Raw genomic sequence first — 20,060 nt, forward strand, 5'->3', positions numbered from 1 at the left:
GGCGCAAGGCGCGGGGGGCTGGGGGAGCCTGCTCGGCCGGCTCCGAGGGCCTGCTCGCCCCGCCCGTCCCCTGGGCCTCCCAGCGCCTAGAAACCAATTTCTCATTTTTTAAATTCATAAAAATTATGTAGGGGCTGGGGATTTAGCTCAGCGGCAAAGCGCCTGCCTGGCAAGCGCTAGGTCGTGAGTTTGGTTCCCGGTACCGGAGAAAAACCAAAAAAAAAAAAAAAAAAAAAGAGAAAAACCAAAAAAAAAAAAAAAAAAAAAAAAATTATCGAGATACTTAAAATATATAGTATTAATAGGGTACCATATGTATATATGCATGTTTTATATACATACAAACATATCTAGCTCCTTAATGACCACGTTCATTTATGGTAGAAATTTTCACAATCCGTTGTCCTCTTTGGAATGTTTAGTAAATGATCTCTAGCTACCCGACTGTGGGGTAGCACATTGCAGTTCATTGCTCCTATCAAATTGTAACTCATGATCCATTGATTAGTATTTTCTCTTATTCAGTCCAGCTCTTCCTAGTTCCTGGAAGCCAGTCTTTCTTCAATCCTCCATGTGACTGACCATTTTAGATTCCACGTATGAGTGAGAACATATCCTGGCTTACTTCACTTAGCATTGTCACCTCCAGGTCCACCCATGTTCCCACAAATGGCAGAGCTGTATGCTCTTTGTGGTTGGGTAGTGGGTGTGTGTTATATTTTCTTCATGTTTTTAATCAGTTAGTGGACACTTTTGTGGTTTCCAATTTTATGCTAATATGAATAATACTGTAATCAACATGGCAGTAAAGATGGCTCTTTGACATACTGCTTTTGTTTCCTTTGGATACATACGCGAAGTGAGACTGTAGGATCATATAGTGCTTTTATTTTTAGTTTTCTAAAATAAGCCTCCATACTGATTTCTATAATGACAGAACACATTTACGTTCCTACCAACTATGTGCAAAGATTATATTTTCTCCATATCCTCACCAGCACTTGCCCTCAGTTCTCTTTAAAATTCATTTTATAGATATTACTATTGGGGTGAAGTGATATCTCCTTGTAACTTTGCGGAGCATTTTGGTGAAGTTGAGCACATCATGTACCTGTTGACCATTTGCATATCTTCTTTTGAGAAAAGTCTCTTTAGATACATTGCTGATATTTTAATTGGGTTGTTTGTTTTTCTACTATTGTGTCTTGGAGTTCCTTGTATATTCTGGATATCAGTGCCTTATCAGAAGTACAGCTTGAAATTCTTTTTTTTTTTTCTGATTTTAAACACTTTATTTCATTGTCTCCTTTACTGTGAAGAAACTTTTACATTTGATATAATCCCAGTTTCAACTTTTTACTTTCCCCCCAGTGCTTCTGGGGTCTTTTCAAGATAATCTTTGCCCATTCCAATTTCCTGAAACTAATAGGGAACTGTAAATACTTCAGATGACCAAGTTAGTCTTGAGCACTGAGAACAAAGCAAGAGTCATCGAACTATCTGACCTCAAAAAATAAAGCAGAGCAGATGAGGTGTGAGGAACATATATTGGAGGAAAGACAATTGTTTCAATATATGGTCCTGGGTAAATTAGATACTCATATGCTGCAAAGTGAAAGTAGACTTCTTTATCGCCCAGCTATTATGACCAACTCCCAATGAATTAAAAATATAAATGAAAGAAAGTATGAAAACTTTGGTAGAAAATATAGGAACTACATATGCTTAACTTGCGTTTAGCATTATGCAAGTATATATGTATTAAAACATAACATGATAGCGAACTAGTATATATAAATTTTGTTTTTATGTACTAGTTAAAAAGAAATTAAAAGAAATACAAAATAGTGAAAAGGAACTTATGACTTCTGAGTTAAAAACTAGGAGATAATAAATGCATCACTTTGAACACAAAAGGAATTTGCCAAGGTTTAACCCCCCAGAAATGAAGACCTATAAACTTCTTGAAAAAGAATTTGAAGTAAGTTTAAAAGGAAGTTTAGTGGATGGTAAGGCAATCCGGAGGAATAGTAGAAGAGGGTCACATATTCAAAGTAATAAAGGAAAGACATACCACCAATAAAGAATATTTTGCCCAGGAAGGCTGATTTTCAGTAATAGAGACTCTTCTCTGACTAATGTTGAGAGTTCACCCCCTCAAGACCTATCTTAAAAGAAATACTAAAGCAACTGCTTCATGGTGAAAGTGGGATTATATCACAATTAAATGCTTCTGCACATCCCAGGAAATCATTGGCAGAATAAAAAGAAAGCCTGTAGAATGAGAAAGAATATTTACATACTATTCATCTGACAAAGAGTTGATAACTAGACTACAAATGACACTGAAAATTCATAGCTTAAAAATAAAAGTTCAACTTAAAATGTGCTAGGGAAATAGACATTTTTCAAAATAATTCATACAAATGGCCAACATGTATATGAAAAGATGCTGAATTTCAGTAATCATTAGAGAAACAGAAATCAAACTAGAAAGGCTGTTATTAGAAAGAAAAAATAAAATCTAGCGAGGATGTGGAGAAAGGAATACTCTTATACACTGTTGCTAGAAATGTGAATTAATACAGCCATTGTAGAAAACAGCATAGAAATTCCTCACAAAACTAAAAAGAGAATTTTTATTTCCTCAAAAAACAAAAATAAAGCTACCATATGGTCCAGAAATTCCACTACTGTTTACTCCAAACAAAAAGCCTTGTACTCCCATGTTTATTGCAGCCCTACCCCCAATGGCTAAAATGTAAAGTCAGTTGAGACTTCCATCAGTAAGTGAATGGATAAAGAAAATTACATACACATATATGCACACACATAATGGAGTATCATTATTGAGACATGAAAAGGACTAAAATTCTGTTCTTAGCTGCAATAGAGATAAACTGAAAGTTTTTATGTTGTACAAAATAAGCCACACACACATGGATAGATATTACCTGTTTGTTCTCATTGGAGGAAACTAAAAATTCAATCTTATAGAAATACAGAATGAAATAGCGGTCCCTAGACACTAGGAAAGGGAGTGGGGGTGGGGCCATAAAGACATTAAAGGGCACCAAAGCACAGTTAAGAGAGGAGAAATCGCTTCTGGTTTTTCTGTAGCACAATAGGGTAGCTATAGGTAAAAACCATCTATGATATACTTCAAAATGCCTAGAGGAGTACAAAATTCCCACCACATACTAATGATTAATATTTGAAGAGACTGAAACACTTATTAAACTGATTTTATTACTATACATTGTACATCTATTGAATTACTACTATGTACACCACAAAGTACAAATATCATTAATAAAAAAGGAGAGGGAAGTAAAAATTTGAGATGATATATCATTTCAATACTATTCAGCCCATAAAAAGAAGAAATCTTGGTGTTTTTGACACAAGGGACATACCTGGCATGCATATTGTTACTTGAAATAAGCTAGGTGCAGAAGGAGACCTACACCATGTTGATAAGAAGTTAATCTCATAAAAGCACACGATAAAATCGTAGTCACCTGGGGCCGAGGGGCTGCAGAGATATTTGTCAAAGGAGATATTTTAATTAGTAGGAATAGGTTTGCAAGTCTTGTAGTAAAACATCCTGACTGTAGTCAGTAGCAATGTATTGTAATTTTGCACTTCCTTAAGAGAAAAAAGTTTAGGTATCATAACAAGAAATGATAAATATTTCAGATAATTTTATGTATTAATTACCTTGATTTAAGCACTCTGCAATGCACAGATATTTCAAAACATCATAAATTGGACTGTATTAATGTGCAGCTATTGTCTGTTGTAAAGGAAAAAGGCAGAATTTGAAACCAACCTTTGGAAACATGGCAATATTTTTTTTAGTGTAACACACACACACACATACCTCTCTTTTTGTCTCTCTCCTCCTTGATTTGCCCCCTAAAATTTTGTTTTATACACTAATCATATTGGTCCTTCATTAAATATGGCTTGGTGATATTTTGTACACAAAACCATCCAGCTATTTCATGTCCGGGTATACATCTAAAGTAAATGAAATAAGCTCACTGAAGAGGCACCTGCACGCCCATGCTTACTGTAGTGTTCTACACCATAAATCTATGATATGGAATCAGCCTAAGTGTTCATCCACAGGTGACTGGGTAAAGAAAATATGGGACAGACACACAGTGGAATATTATTCACGTTTGGTAAGAACAATGAATTCCTATCGCGGATGCATTAAAATGGATGGGACTAGAGGGCATTATGTTAAGCAAAATAAGTTAGTTGCAGAAAGACAATTACTGCCTGTTCTTTCTCAGATGGAATCTAAAATACTCAACTTACATTTTGAGTAGTGATTATTACAGTTTGGAAAGCACAGCAGTTAAGGGATAGGTAAAGGGAATTTGGATTTGATCAGACCACACTGTGTGCACGTGTATAAACATCACACCGACCCTTATTACTAATCAAAGTTAATAAAGAGTAAAAATATTCAAAGAAAACTGAATTACAATTTGCTCCAATTCATGAACACTCGCAGTCATCTCCAGGTAATCAAATGACTTGAACGGCAGTCAGGTTTTATAACACCCTGATCCGCAGGACACCCGAGAGGCACTCAAAGCTGGTAGTGTGCTCCTAGTGCAGGGGGAATCACAAAGCACCACATGACCTGCAATCACAGGGCACAGTTGCGGCTGGGAGGTGGCTTACTGTAGCATAAAGTACAGGAAGGCTCAAAACAAGCAGTGTTCTACCTTGGGGGATGAAATACAGAGTGGTGGCAAGGGGGAGGGAGCACAGTAGTTAGTGGGAGCTGAGGTTAGAAGACGAGGTTGAGATGCTGGATGAGCAGGGCTTCCTCTACACCTGTGAACACCTTTCAACTTTGTTGCATAGGCAGGGATTCTGAGCAGAGGGATTAATACATGTAAATCATACAGTCTGATAACTCTGTAAACACAGAAATAACAAAGGGAATGGATGCCAACAGATCACTCTGGAGACCTCACTTGAATTTGATTTGCAAAAAAAAAAAAAAAAAAAGAAATGCTTATTGTGAAAAATAAAAAAAGAAAAATCAAGCAGGATATTAATGTGCAAAGGAAAGTAAATGATATCCACTATCACACTCTACCTGTGTGTCATAGATTATCCACATTAACAGGCAGGGATGTTTCCTTTCATCTACAACCAAAACATATCAAAATACACACATAAAATTTATTCCATAAAAGCTGGATCATACTATTGGTGTTGTCCAATATCTTGCTTTGTATTTCAAAAATAGTAGTACTAAATACTGATAATAAAACCTGACATTTGGGGCTTTTTACCATATTCCTGGTAATACCCTAAAGACCGAGTTCGTAGGATCTCATTTAGTGCCATTGTTGTTTTACATAATAAGCGCTACTGTGGTGTCCGTTTCCCAAGGAGACTGGGAGAGTTTAAATAATTTTCCTAAGATCAGGCCGCCCAGCTAAATGATGGAGTCCAGCTCTCAATCCGTGATTCCTGGTTCAGCTTTAAACTACTCTTTGCGGTTGGCCACATAGGAGTGGGTAAGAACTGCAAGTGCTTTCCAACAGTGGAGTTCTCAAAGAAAAAAAATAATGTGAAGAAAATTTCAGCAGTAACAATCTCTGAGGTCAGCGTGAAGGTTTAGGTTCAACTGCCCAGTCCTGACATCTATATGAAGGATGATGTTGCCAGCCGCTGGGAGAAACGGGTGACTGGGGACCGGTTCGGAGCAGGTTCAGAATTCAATTTCAGTCTATCACGTAGGACTATATTCTCCATTTTCCTGCACTACTGCTGACTTTTAAAACAAGAACTTAGTGCTTTGTGTGGGAAGAAGTTCTTTTTTTTTTTTTTTTTTTCTCTCAGCATTTTCTTACTTTAAAAAAAGCCAGATCTTCTCTCTTGTTGAGACAGCATAAAGAAAATGGCAGTTAGATACAATTGGGGATATATGAGGAGTGTAGAAATCTCAGTTTGGAATTGGCCCCAGGTTTCCTTCTTCCCCTACAATTTCACCAAAAATAACGCCAGTATTTTGGGTCTCATTCTTCCTCTATGTTTTTCCCTATTTCTGAATTTGGGGAAGAGACAGGGATAATTAATTATTGCAGTCAAAACCACATCGTGTTTGCTTCCCTAATGGAACGCATGGAGGGGTTTTCCAGTTAACAGTTGCTAATGTAAGTGTCAGGTGCTGGCCCACGAGGCATTGGGAATGTAGGTCTGCACACCAAAGGAGCCGCACAAACAGGGAGAAGGTGACAGCGGATGGCAGAGGGTCTAAAATACCTGATGAAGTTGTTTTGAATATTGTTTCCTGAACTGTAAGATAAAAGGTGGATCTACAAGTCAAATATGTATTTTAAACACATATGCACTGATTGATTTATTACACTGGGCTGACATTTATTAAACCCTATAGGTAATATAGTAATGCTTGGTTTTCTTATCCTTCTTTCTCCTGTATTCTGCGACTCTCTCACGGCTCATGTAAACATATGTCACTGTGGCAGTTTAGAAAGTAGAGGGAGAAAGCATTGATACAAACATCTGAAGATAAATTGCTCTAAGACGGCAGCTGTATTAAACTGTCATACGCAGTATTCCCATTGGGCCCATGGATAAAATGCTAGCTTCAAAGGGTGTCTCATGACTAGGCTCAGGACTCTAAATTATGTCTAGGTTTGGCTACTTCTTACATCAGTAAGATGGATACCTGGACATTAACTGGGCCAACTGAAGATCTCTGGAAGTTTGACAGAGATGAAACACATTGATGGGATGTTATGCTTCGGCCGACATATTAAAACGGATTAGCAAGAGAAGTAGTGGTCTTTGGTGGGATCTAGCCTATCTTGACTACTTTGTTGCCATTGAAAACAAAGGCAACCCTTTAAGCTTTCGCAATGGGACAGAGACAATGGTGGCTCATAAACTAGACATCAAAAACCACTTTCAGTCCCTGCTCTCCACAGTAATAGCTTTCCACCCAGAATTAGAGTTCTTAAATTGTGTGATTTGCGTGGAATCTCACAGTTCCAATAAACTGGGGTTAAGTAAAACTATTGCTTATTAACTATATAGAGTTTTACATGAATCTTTGTTAGATTGGAGGCTGTCTTTTCTGGGAGAATTGTTTTTCGAAAAAAAAAAAAAACTGTATTCGCATAAAACTTCATTTTAAAATTTGCCAAACATTATCTCATTAAAATTTTTTTGTAAGCTATCATGATGATGTTGTGGTTACTGAGAGAACTGCTTTTCACGGAAGGGAGATGTGCCCCATAACTTAGGAGTGAAGAGTTACAATGACTAACTTTAAAAGTTCTCTTGTTGTTAACATAAAATATACTTGTGGTTGCTTTACAGCTTATCAAGTAAAACTCTCACTTTCAGAAAGATTTTCTTGTTGACCTTGGCTTTCATAACGCACTTAGGATTAAATCTAGAAATCTTGAATTACCGCAAGACCCTCTGTGATCTGACCTTAGCATAATTTTTCACTTTCCTTTAGTGTCGCTAAAGGAAATCTTTGGTTATGACATGTCAGCCTTTGAGGTCCCCAACCTACTGTACTATTTACCCCTTTGGCATCTTTGCAAATATTCATTTTCAGCCTACACCACTTTCCCCCATCCATTCTCAGAATTCTTCTGTAACTCTTGTGTATAATATTAGTCAGCTTTTGCTTGGTTATGTCACAGTAACAGACACACCCCTCCAATTTCAATGGTTGGCAGCAGTAATGGTTAGTTTCTTAATCTTGTGTTGACTGCCACAATAGCCTTCTCATAAACACACAGAGAAATGTATTATTTTCAACTAGGTCTGTCATTCATCTGTAACATGGGGTAATGCCATTCATCCTTTCTATCTCGTAGACCATGGCTGTCTAACCTTTTGATTGGCCTGGATGGCACTGAGTGAATAGGAATTGTCTTGTCCCATCTATAAGATACATACTGTAGATAATGAATAGAAGTGTATAGGTAGAGTGGAATACTATATGCAGTAATCACTGTATTTTCCTCCCCAGTTCACATAAGCACAAGTGATGTCTAATGCACGTGGGTTTCAGTTCAACTGACTGCATCTGGTGACCACTGGAGGTAGAGTTCACACTGCGCTGCTCCCCCTTGCATGGCGTCCACCCGCTGGGGCCCTGCAACCGGATCATGAGAACTGTGCTAGAAGTCACAGACTAGTGTTAAAACATCCTGTTTAAATAGGGCCACATGACCAGCTGTACATAAAGGCTGCAAGAAGCCTGCAGGCTATAATTCCAACACACCTATTGTAGACCTTCTCACCGTACTTTGCTTATAGTCCCAGTCCATAAGCACAGCCTGTGGGCCTGACCCCAGCCCAGAGCTCTGTCCTTAACCACATTCCTTCTCCTTCAATTTGCTCCTGCTGCAGCTCCTCCTTTATGGCTCACTTAGCGTCCTGTGGTGTTTCCCTTCCTGGAAGGCTTTTCCTTCCACTCCATGACTAGTTCCTCCTCTCCAGGTCCCGTCCAAAACATCGCCTAGTAGAGAGGCCTTTTGATCTTTCCAATTTAAAAGTGAGGGCTTTGCTACACTTAGGAACTCATTATTTTCTTACCTAGGAGTGGGTAATAAGTTTCCTGGTTAACAGTGCATACCCTGGAGTCAGACTGCCTAGGTTTGACTCCCAGCCTCAAGATAGACTTAACAGATGCCTGGAGAGAGCTACCTGAATTCATTTTCCTTATCTTTAAAATGAGTATAAGGACAGCACCTCCCTTATAAAGTTGTTCTCAACATGATGTTAATGTCTAGGGCTTCATATTACACCTCATGTATATTCAGTAATTAATAAATAACAGCCCTTCTTATAATCCTCTGGAGAATTTACTATCCTACAGATTTATGTGCGAGTTTCTTAAGTCCTGAATTTTTCATGTTGCAAGGACCTGAAAGATCTTAGCCCATCACTTCCTTGACTCCAATATCTTTTCACTCATATTACTGATGACTACTCAGACCTTGTTTAAATACTTTCTTGGTAGAGTTCGCTGTATGACAAAGTAGCCCACAGTTTCTGTAGACTTGTTACACTGAGCTGAGATCTGCATCCTGGCAGACTCCACCACTTAACTTTTCTTTCTAGAAATAAATGAAAACTCCCCTTCCCTTTTCCAAATGGCAGCTCTTCCTGCCTTGGAGCTGGGCTCCCTGCAGCTGAGCCCAAGGTCCCTTACTCACATTCTCAGTGAGCTTTCAGATCTGCACTGACCTTGAATGTCCTCTTCTCTGTGTCCATGGTTTGTCAACACCCTTCACATGAAGCTAACGGAGGAACCTGTGGAAGTGTCCAAGGAGTAGATGTGAGACTGCGTGACTGCAGTCATGAAGAGGTATGCTGGAAGCAGAGTTTAGTATTAGACGAGAGTGAGTCCTCAGCCTGGTTCAAGAAGCTTGCATTTCAAACATGTGACCTAACAAGACTTCTCTGAACTCCTCCACCTCATTCATGCACTCTTCTGCCATATTGTTTCTAGAACTCAACACTCACTCAGTGCCTGTGATGTGCAAGGCTGTCTGCGGAGTATAGGAGATGGAGATGCTCTGTGGGGATGGAGACTGGAGTCATGGAAGGTTGCAGTCTGGACAGCAGAGAGCTCATGTGTGGGCTGAAATTTGAGCATTGGAATTTTTACAAGTGATAGTGTTTACAAGGAAACTACTAAGTTTGTATCAAGATTTTAGTGATTCAGAATTTATCAAATGCTTGTTACCTGCTAATCACTATAGCTACTGAAATGAAATGGGACCCAAGATGGCAGGGCAATATAACAAACTCAAGTCAATAAAAAGAGGGAATAATATTGAGATCTGTGGTCCATTTTGACTTTAGTTTGGTGCATGGTGATAGACTTGGGAGAGAGTTAGCAACAAGAAAGTTTGAGGACTAGCCTTCAGGCATTCCAAACGCTGGCGCTGAGGTGGGATAGGGATGGATGAGGTGCACATGGTCTTCATAGAGCTGTCATAGTTGCAGACTGGAGAATCCTAGAACTGAAAGGCAGTCTTCATCAAATCTCATGGTGATGTACAGTTTCCAAGAAAGTGAAAGTGTGCTCGGTTTAGAAGTGAGGAACACACAGCGTTTTACTAAAGATGTCTGGAGACACTTTAGCTTTTCACACCTCACTCAATCATGCCCATACTTCTTTCTGCGAAATCTCTTGCCTCGCATGAGTCCATTTCCTCCTATTTTCTCCACCCACCAGAAAGACAACCTGCTTGACACGCTATTTCCCAAGCTGACTGTGGAACTGTGAACTTCCGGGACCAGCCTAGAGGCTGCAGCGTCACAGTCATACGGGAGCTGGAGAGGCTGCTAGGAGAAATGACCATGCCTTAGTTAGTGCCACTACCTAGCTCTTCTATTAATACTGGTCTATGACAGCTTCCAGGAGAAAGCCGCTGTGATAACTTAGGCACCTGCTCCTCAGCCTCTGAGCCCTGAATGAAACCCCATCTTTTCCCCAGATGGAAGGAAGAATTACAGGTTTTCTCTTTCTATTATTTTTTCAGTTTATGAAATTGTCACAATCCCTGTGTCTCAGTGTGTGGTGTATCTTCATAGCTCATCTCCTGGAGGTCAGGAACAGTGACACCAGAGTCTGTGTCACAACCACCAGCACAGAAAAGAAGATGGAGATAGAAAAGCACCAAAGCAGTGGCAGTAGATATCCTGGAGAGATTTATGCAACACGCAGAAAGAGGATGCTTATGCCATCCAGTTACATAAAATATGCAATTTTAATCCACTAAGCAGTTTATCTTTTCATGCAGCTTAGTTTTCTGGGATAATTACCTTTCTGAGCAGTCCATGTCATGTTCGAGGCAAAGCATGTGCAAAATACACAGATCTGTGTGCCCCATTGGGTAACACTGCAAAGGATGGAGGATTGACTCCAATTTTAGAAAAACACACTGTAGACAATCAATGCAGGATGTGGGCTGAAAGTTTCTTTTTTGTTGTTAGCGAAACTGTTAAGATCTACTTTGTCTTAGAAGAACAGCAGTAGCTAATTGAGCCTTCTCATGTGTTACGTACTATGCTAAGTACTGTGCAAGCACCCTAGAAGTTCAGAGAGGTGAAGTAACAGCTACAGATATGCAGTGGGGCATGTCTGGGCTGGCAGTCAACCTGGAGTCTCAGCCTGGGTCTCCTTTCTTGATACGAGCTGTCTGCAGCTTTATCGAAGACTGCACCTTCTGTATGCACGAAACCCTTCTGCTCTTGCCTAAGAAGTGCAGAGGTGCAGTAGTTCTTCCCATCTGTCCTGAAATATTCATTTTCTTTTATCTGTTAGGTATTTTCTATCAGCCGGGATGATGGGATGATGGGATGATGGGATGCTGCTGCTGTCTCTCCCATCTTAAAGAACCTCTTACTGTCTTCAGTTCTCCTCCCCACCACCCTCTAATTCTCTGCAGAAACTACTCTAATTAGGCTCTCATCCACCACTTTCACAGTTGTTTTTCTATCACCTTCTACAGTGCAGCATAGCATATGGTACTAGACACTCCCTTTTCCTTGACATATTGCCTACCTTTTTATATATAAAAATGTGTGTGTGTGTGTGTGTGCGTGTGTGTGTGTGTGTATTTCCTCATTGTCCATTTTCTCACCTTATCCCTGGATGCTTTTATGTCTTCTCTTTGACATCGTCCTTCTGACAAAGCAAGGCACAGCTTATTCCTAGCACTACTTCTGTTTTCTATCTACATTCATTCCTTATGACGTTAACTAGAATTTGTGTCATCAGCAGCAAGCATGTTGCCATATCTAGCTGCCTGTTTAACATGTGCATTGGGACTACCAATAGTTTTCTCAGACACATGCATGAACACAACCTGGCATACTCCTCCCTTCTCAACCATAGCTGATCTATCTATGATTATCCACATCTCAGTTGATGGCAACTCTACACTTTCACTTGGTTAAATCAAACCCATAAAGTCATTTTTAGTTCTCCTATTTCTCCCATACTTGACATCTAATCTTCCAAAAAATCTTATTGGCTCCATTTTCAGTGTACATTTAGACACTTGCTACTACTCACCACTTCTACTGATCCTAGCCCAGGCTGTGTTGGCATCATATCTTACCCGGATTGTTACAGGTATCCTACAGGTCACTCTGCTTCCACACTCATTTGCTGCATCCTAGTTTCAAAACATCAGTGCTGCTTTAAATTTGTCAGTTAAATGATGTCACCAGCTCTGGTTTAAAACACTACAATTTATACTCTGGTTTCTCTTCAAATCATATAAATCTTTCACCTTTTAAAAACACTACAATGTGATTCTTGTCTTTAGCTCTGTTGATATGATGGATTATATTGATCAATTTGTGCATATTGAACCATCCCTGCATCCCTAGGATGACTCCCACTTGGTCACGGTGTATTATCTTCTTGATGATTTGCTGCATTCTATTTGCTAGTATTTTATTGAGAATTTTTGCATCTATGTTCATTAGGGAGATTGGCCAAGGAATATGCAGTATAAAAGCCATTGTTGAACTCCTATCATCTTGTGTAGTGAAGCTCTGCATCATTTCCAATGTTTTTTTTATTTTTTATTTTTTTACTTATTACTGTCTTCGATTGTTTGATCAATCTTACATTCTTATGTCTATTGGACTGAGCAACTTTATTGAAGATAACAGTATGTAATATAGCAACCATTGTACATTCCTATCATTTCGTCTTGAGGTCATGTATCATTTTTGTTGTTTTTGAGTTGTTTTGATTTTATCTTCATTGTTTTGTCAGTTTTTAATTTAAAAAAACAGAATATAGAAAAATAAATCTAAAAATAGGTGAAAAAAAATAAAACACTACAATGACTGCCCATCAAACTCAGAAAACACAAAGTCCTTGAAAAGGTCTGTAAAGACCTACATGATGGATGCTATTTCCTCCCACAACTTTGAACTTCTCTCTCAGTCACTCTGATTTGGACACACTGGCCTTCTTTCTGGGTTTTGTATTCTCTCTGCTTGGAATCCTCATCATGAGATACACATATTGTTTACTTCCATTTCCTCCAGATTTTTTCACATATGCCTCTTTCCCTTACTGATGTACTTAAAATTCAACCATCTCTCACATACTCATGTATCATCTAGTCTCCTTCTGTGCATTGTTTGCTCCGTATTACTTACTTTTCTTTAACATACTATACAATTTAATTGAGTATTTTGTTTAAGATCTTCTCTCTCCACTAGGATATATATTCCTTGGAAGAAGCACTGTTTTATTTACTGCTGCATCATGGGAGTTACAATAGTGCTGGGCACCTTGGATAAAGAGACTAGTTGAATGAGTGAATAAACCAATGAATGAATGTTAATAGTCAATGTGCAGAGAATTACGGAAATGATGTCATAGTTACAGGTTCATATTCAAGTGGGTTGGTGTTCCACCCTGGATTAGAGTTAGGGACTGGAATTATAACTTCACCAGTCACAATGCTTACATTTACTTGTAAGATGCAGTAGCATGCATAGAGTATGTGTGCATTCCTGAAGCAAGAAGACTTGAGTATGGATCTATCTCTGAATTTACTAGCACTTTGAATAACACTCTAAACATTTTGTGCCTAATTTTCTTCCCTTACCTGAGAAATGACAATAGTAGTAGTACTTAGCTAAGAGCATTGTGGTAAGGAGTCAGTAAATTGATATATGAAAAATATAGTACTTAGATCAGTGCCTGTCACGGAGTTTAGGTTAGCACTATATAAATGGCATTAATAAAAATGATAATGATGTAAAAGGTAACAATAACATTTGCATTCAACAAGAGAGTTTAAAGAGACATTGTGGAAGGCTATGAAAGTCCTTCCATTTGTAAATGCAGCACACTGAACATCTAGCATACTTTCTGAAATACATCTTTGTGACATGAGGAGACAGCATCTATATTACAGAACAACCTGTATAACAATTTACACCAGCAACTAATATTTTTAAGCACTTGCAAAATGTTAGGCATTGTTTTAAGCACTTTACATATATTTCAAGATTTGGATATTCAGGACAGAGAAATTAATTATTTTGACCAACATCATAAAGCTATTAAGTGGTGAAACCATAAAACAAACTGGATGAATCTACATAGATACTGTAAAAGAAGAAAAAGGTTTTCCTTGGTGACTCCTATAGTAGAAAAGAATATATTCAATTCATTGCCTAAAGGATTTGCATGTCTAAAGACACCCAGGACAGGTCATAAATGCCTCTTAACATCTGTAGGCATTTGGATATGTGCTGCGAGTTTCCAAGTGCAGTAGTTGTCAAACTGTGGTTATCCCAATGGTGTTTTCATCCTTGAGATGGGTCTTAATAACACTGTTCTTGGTAAAGTATTGAGATTTGAAAATTATTTAGAGTGGATACAAGATTAACACTGAAATTATGCCACGCTTCCTATAGCAATATGCTCTTTAAGCAGGACAGAAGAAGTTGACGTGACATCTAGGAAGTTAAGACTCATGTCTAACAAATTGCATTTAAAATACAAAAATTCTTAACAGAATAATTACTGGTATATGATAAAGCATTGTGATATTTACAAGACATGATTACAGTTACACTGATTTTCGAGGTTCGGTCAAGGTCCTGGGGGCCCAGGGAAACCATTCTCCCTTGGAACAGCGTGTGCTGTGTATGTTATAACCAAAGAAGGGATGGGACTTCCTGAACCCACTAGTGAGATGGAAATAAGGAATTGCTTAGATACAGCTACACTCTGATTTGCAGAAGCTTGATATTTAATTGAAGAGATTAGGTCCTACATGTAGAAAATGAACATAAAAATATTTGCTCTCAGGCCATGTCAGAAAAAAAACCTGTCGGGTGGTGCTTAATGAATTTTGAGTTAGTTTCATACTAAACCAGTAACTGGAATAGAACATGATGGGCAAAGTGAGGCCAGATGCCTCCGTTATCTTACGTCCAAGTTGCTCATTTGTGACAGAGCTACCTGGCCCAGACCCTAGGCTTCAGTAAGAGTGAAACCTGGGCTCTCAGTCTCTTCATGCTTAGAGGAAATCACCATCTCTCTCAGTGCTAGGTAACACATGCACTACTGGCAAGAACCCCACCAGGATTCCTTAGGAAGCTGTCATCTTCCGGACACTAATATCTGACATAACTCAGTGTATTACTTTTGTTGATTCCCCCTTCTCCACCACACCCTGCATCTATCTCACTGGGTTCTGCGGGCTCTCTCCACAAATGTTCTATTCTTTTAGTGGCCTCAGGAAGTGCTCATCACCTTCCTATGGAAACAGAATCTGGGAAGTCCCCTGAGGACTTGCTTTCCCTACAGTCCTCTCAGGACAGCTATTCTTTCTCCCACAAAGCTCCTCCCCAGCTCTTGAGGTGGAAAATGTCCTTCTTGTTGTTCGTTGTGACTTCCAGACTTTTTGTCTTTATGTTCTTATATTCCCACATGAATCATATATTAATGAGCTCAAATACATTTCACCTAGTCCTTAGCACAGTTGTCAGAGGGCATCTGCAACACTGCTCGTTCCCTTTTCAGCCCTTGTTCTAGAACAATTTCTAGTGAAGTCAAATTTCATGATAAGGGATTTTCCACCATGCTTGTGTTTTAATTCTAAAATTTTTCCTTCTCCACCTTTTTTTCTTCTACTCATTCCCTAGATCTTACCATAAACAATAAACACAAGTCTTACACACTTATTTTCACACAATTCAATTCCAGACCATGATCTCCTGTCTCACTCACTTATTCCATTTACAGAGCTGACTCCAACATTCTGTTGAGCTAGGTGATCTAAAGTATTTCCTGTTAGTCATAAAGAATGTAGTTTGCCTTATCATTGTACCTTGCTTCACCTGTACCATCAGATAGACTGAGGTCATCAACTAAAAGGACATAATAAAGTTGGCTGGAAATCTCCTCCAAAAAAAAAAAGTAAGAAGAATATGAGCACACATTGTCAGAATCAACTTTTTTAGAACTTTAGAAATTAACTAAGACGGATCAAAATCCTGGGAATGATTATTTACAAAGACAGCTGAATTTAGATATGAATAGTAAGCAGTGTGGCATTTCAGCTTGTTTATTCACATATGCCCTCTCTCTGGTATCACAGGAGCTTTGAAAAACAATACGCTGCAATCATGGTAGAAGGTAGCAGGCTGGCACCCACTGGAGGGAGCAGAATGGGGCTGGAGTTCCTTCCCAGTCTCACTGTTGGGAATTATTACTTGACCTGTCTGGTGGTTCCTTGGAAAACCTTATTGGCAATCCTGTCTGGATTTTCTGACATAGAACTCAATGTCTGAGACAGTGGATAGTGGAGGCAATTAAAAAAATAGAAATTCTGGAATTAAAAATTACAATAGCTGAAATTTTAAGAAATAACAGTCTTGGAAATGAGATTTAGAAAGGGAGGGTCTGAAAATCTCTGGCATAGAATAAGGACTCTGGGAGGTAAGACACCTACGTGCAGGGCTCTGCACAGGTGTGGGTATGCAAAGCTCCTCCCTGAACCTTTTACTTCCGGGTAACTTTCAGGCTCTCTGGAGGCAGAGGCTGTGTCAGAGTTGTTAGCTACCTAGTACAGTGCATCCCTTCTGCACAGGAAGCTCTGTGGCAATGACTGAGAGGCTTGGTGATTTTAGGTATGTATGGATATTTTCATTCCTCTACTAGAGATTTCAGTAGCTTCACAACAGAGAAATAGCTCATAGAACTCACTGGACAAACCTCGGACAAGGAGAAAGAATCTCATTTTCCAGAGGTGACATGTGATTTTAAATATCCGGTTCTGAACAACAACAAAAACATGTTTGAGCCACACAAGTGTCTCAGAAACTAAGATGTATATGTAGTAGAAAAGGCATTCAACCAACTCTGCCCTCGAGGAAGCCTAAATATTGATCACTAGACAAATACTTTCAAGCTGCTACTTATGTTTAAAAATTAATGAATAACATTCATAAATAAAGGAAAATAGTAGAACAAGGTGTTACTCAATAGAAAGTGTCCATGAAAGATAGCACAAGTACATACACAGACACACACAAATAGAAATTCTGGAACTAAAAACTAACTGAAAATTTTAAAAAATCACTAGAGGGACTTAACAGGAGATGTAAGCAGGCAAGGACTGACTAAGTGAATTTGAAGACAGATCAACTACAGCAGCATGTACCAAGTCCCAGCTACTTGGGGGTCACTTGAGCCTGGGAGTCTAAGATCAGCCTGAGCAAAAAGGAGGACACAATCTCAAAACCAAAAGTTAGCTTATCTAAGAAATGCAGAAGGGGGCAGGGGATGTAGCGCAGTGCCACAAATGCCTGCTTGGCAAATGTGAGGTCCTGAGTTTGATTCCCAGTTACAAAAAAAAAAGAAAAAGGAGGAAATGCAGAAAGAAAGGGAGAAGAGAAAAATTGCTTTTGAGATTCACCAAACATCCTATAATACACACAGTGGCACCCCCAGAATTATACACACACCAGAGACAGAGACAGAGACAGACACAGAGATAGAAACACAAAGACAGACAGAAACAGAGAAGCAGGAGAAGAGAGACAGACAGAAAACAGAGACAAAAAAAGGAGGGGGGATGGAAAAGAGGAGAGGAAAAAGGACGGAGAAGAGATAGTATTTAATGAATAATGGTTGAAAGCATACCTGACACATTTAATGAATTCCAAGTAGTACAGACTCATAGGTAGATGCTCAAACATACAATAATTGAAATGCTGAAAGTCAAAAGCATCAATAGAGAAAGAAAAACTGACCACATACAGGGGATGGGTGCTCAATAATAGTGTCAGCTGATTTGTCGTCATTAAACAGGAAGTAAGAAGACACAAGGATGACGTTCAAAGTGCTACAAGAAAATGACTGTCAAACATGAACTCTACATTGAGCTAAATTACCCTTCAAAAATAAGTATGGATATTCCCAGCGAACAGAAATGAAGAGAAGCCATCACTAAATAGCTGTGCATTACTCGAAATACCAAGGGTGCCTCAGGTTGAAGTGAAGCAGCACTAGCAAGTACCTACACCACATGCATAGACAAAAAGAGCCGGTAAGAGCAACTACACAGGTAAACATAGAAGACAAATCTATATTTTGTTTTTTTTTTTTTTTTTTTTTTCTGGTACCGGGAACCGAACTCATGACCTTGAGCTTGCCAGGCAGGCGCTGTGCCACTGAGCTAAATCCCCAGCCCCGACAAATCTATATTTTGTCGGTAACTTTTTCCTATTAGATTTAGAAGAAAAATGCATGAAAGAGCAGGGATAAGTCTGTGTTGGTTCCCATATGTGTAAAGAAATCATTGATGTGATAACAGAAGCCCAAAGGAAGAGGAGTGAAATGGACAACATAGGAGGAAATCTGTACACACTATTGAAACTAAATTTGAGGAATATAAACTATAAATTAAGATGATAACTGTAATACCAAGCAAGCACTATGATAACAACTATTAAAATACAGTAAAATAAAAAGGGGAATTGAAATGTATGCTAGAAAATACTTATTGAACATTTTCTTTTAAAAGAGCAGTACAGGAGAAGTTAGAAAAGACAACTTGAAAATGAATAGTAAAATGAAAGATAGAAATTCTACCTTTTAGTAATTCTATTAATGTAAACGTATTTAATTCTCAAATTAGGAGGCAGAGATTAGGAAAATGGATTGGGAAAATGATACCATGGATGAAAAGTAACCATGGTATTACTACACGTTATCTAAAAAACATACACTTTACACTGAATACAAATATGTTAAAAGTACAGTGGTACCTTTAGTTCACAGACATTTTTGTGTTTGTGAACAATTTGACTTGCAAACAGAAGTATCAGACCCAGTTTTGTTTTTGTTTGCAAACTGCGTTGGGTGACGAATACAACTACGGCCATCTTTCCTGCAAGAACACAAATGTGGCTATCTTTTCCAGAATCATGAAATAAATTAAGTTTGTGAAACAAGGTACTGTACCACTGTAAAAGGATGTCCAAGAAACTGCATGCAAATAGTAACCCAAGAGAAACTAAAGTGACTATACTAATATCAGGCAAAATAAACTCTAAAACAAAAAGTGTTACTAGAGATAAAAAGCAAAATTTTATTGTGATAAGTCAATTACTTCTTCTTCATTCACATTGTTCCTGGTGCCAACTCTTCCCATGTGGGGCTCTTAGAACACACAGTAGAGATGGTATCTCCCTGGCTTTTATTTATGCATGGGATATATGAGAAAATTTAGGCCAATGTGTTTGTGCTTTCAACTCATGGTAGGAGTATAACATTAAAAATGTCTTCTTGACCTTTTGAGTATTACCTTCATATCTCTTCTCAGATGCTTCATTCTCCAGAGTCATATGATTTACTTATTCACTTCTTCAGTTACTTTTCTCATTCTTTCCCTTAATTTTTGCATATGGGAAGCAAAACACGATATATGACAAATCCTCCGAAATAACTCAATGGTCTAAAGGCTATGATGGTCATCTGTGAGTATAGCCCTGTTTATCTAGAAACTTGTGCACATTCCTGGTGTCTGTGTCTGCTTTGATTTCATAGGCTAGGGTTCTAAGGAACCTTTTCTCAAATTTACTATCTGTGCTTCACCTTGGGAGAGGGAGTGAGAGATGATTGATTCATATAATACCTGCCCATCCATCACTTTTCCACTAATGACACAATACCTTAGCCCACTGCAAATGCTACTTCCTCCCAGAAGTCATCTCTGATACTGAAAGATGGAATTATATTTGGTCTTAGGAATATTAACTGCATATCATCTGAACTTCTTTTACAAAGGTATTTAAAACTATAATAAAGGGTAGGGTGTAAATTGTGGGCCTTTATTTTATCTTTCAGTTCCCTGAGGACAAGGCTAATACCTAACTGAGATCACTGTCCCCATGTGGTTAATATGACGTTTTGCACATCATTGTTAATAAGGACATTTGTTGACAGGTATATAAGTTAAAGCAAAGAAAGG

The sequence above is a fragment of the Chinchilla lanigera genome, unplaced genomic scaffold, assembly GCF_000276665.1.
Source record: "Chinchilla lanigera isolate Chin_1 unplaced genomic scaffold, ChiLan1.0 scaffold00007, whole genome shotgun sequence".
Lineage (NCBI taxonomy): Eukaryota > Metazoa > Chordata > Mammalia > Rodentia > Chinchillidae > Chinchilla > Chinchilla lanigera.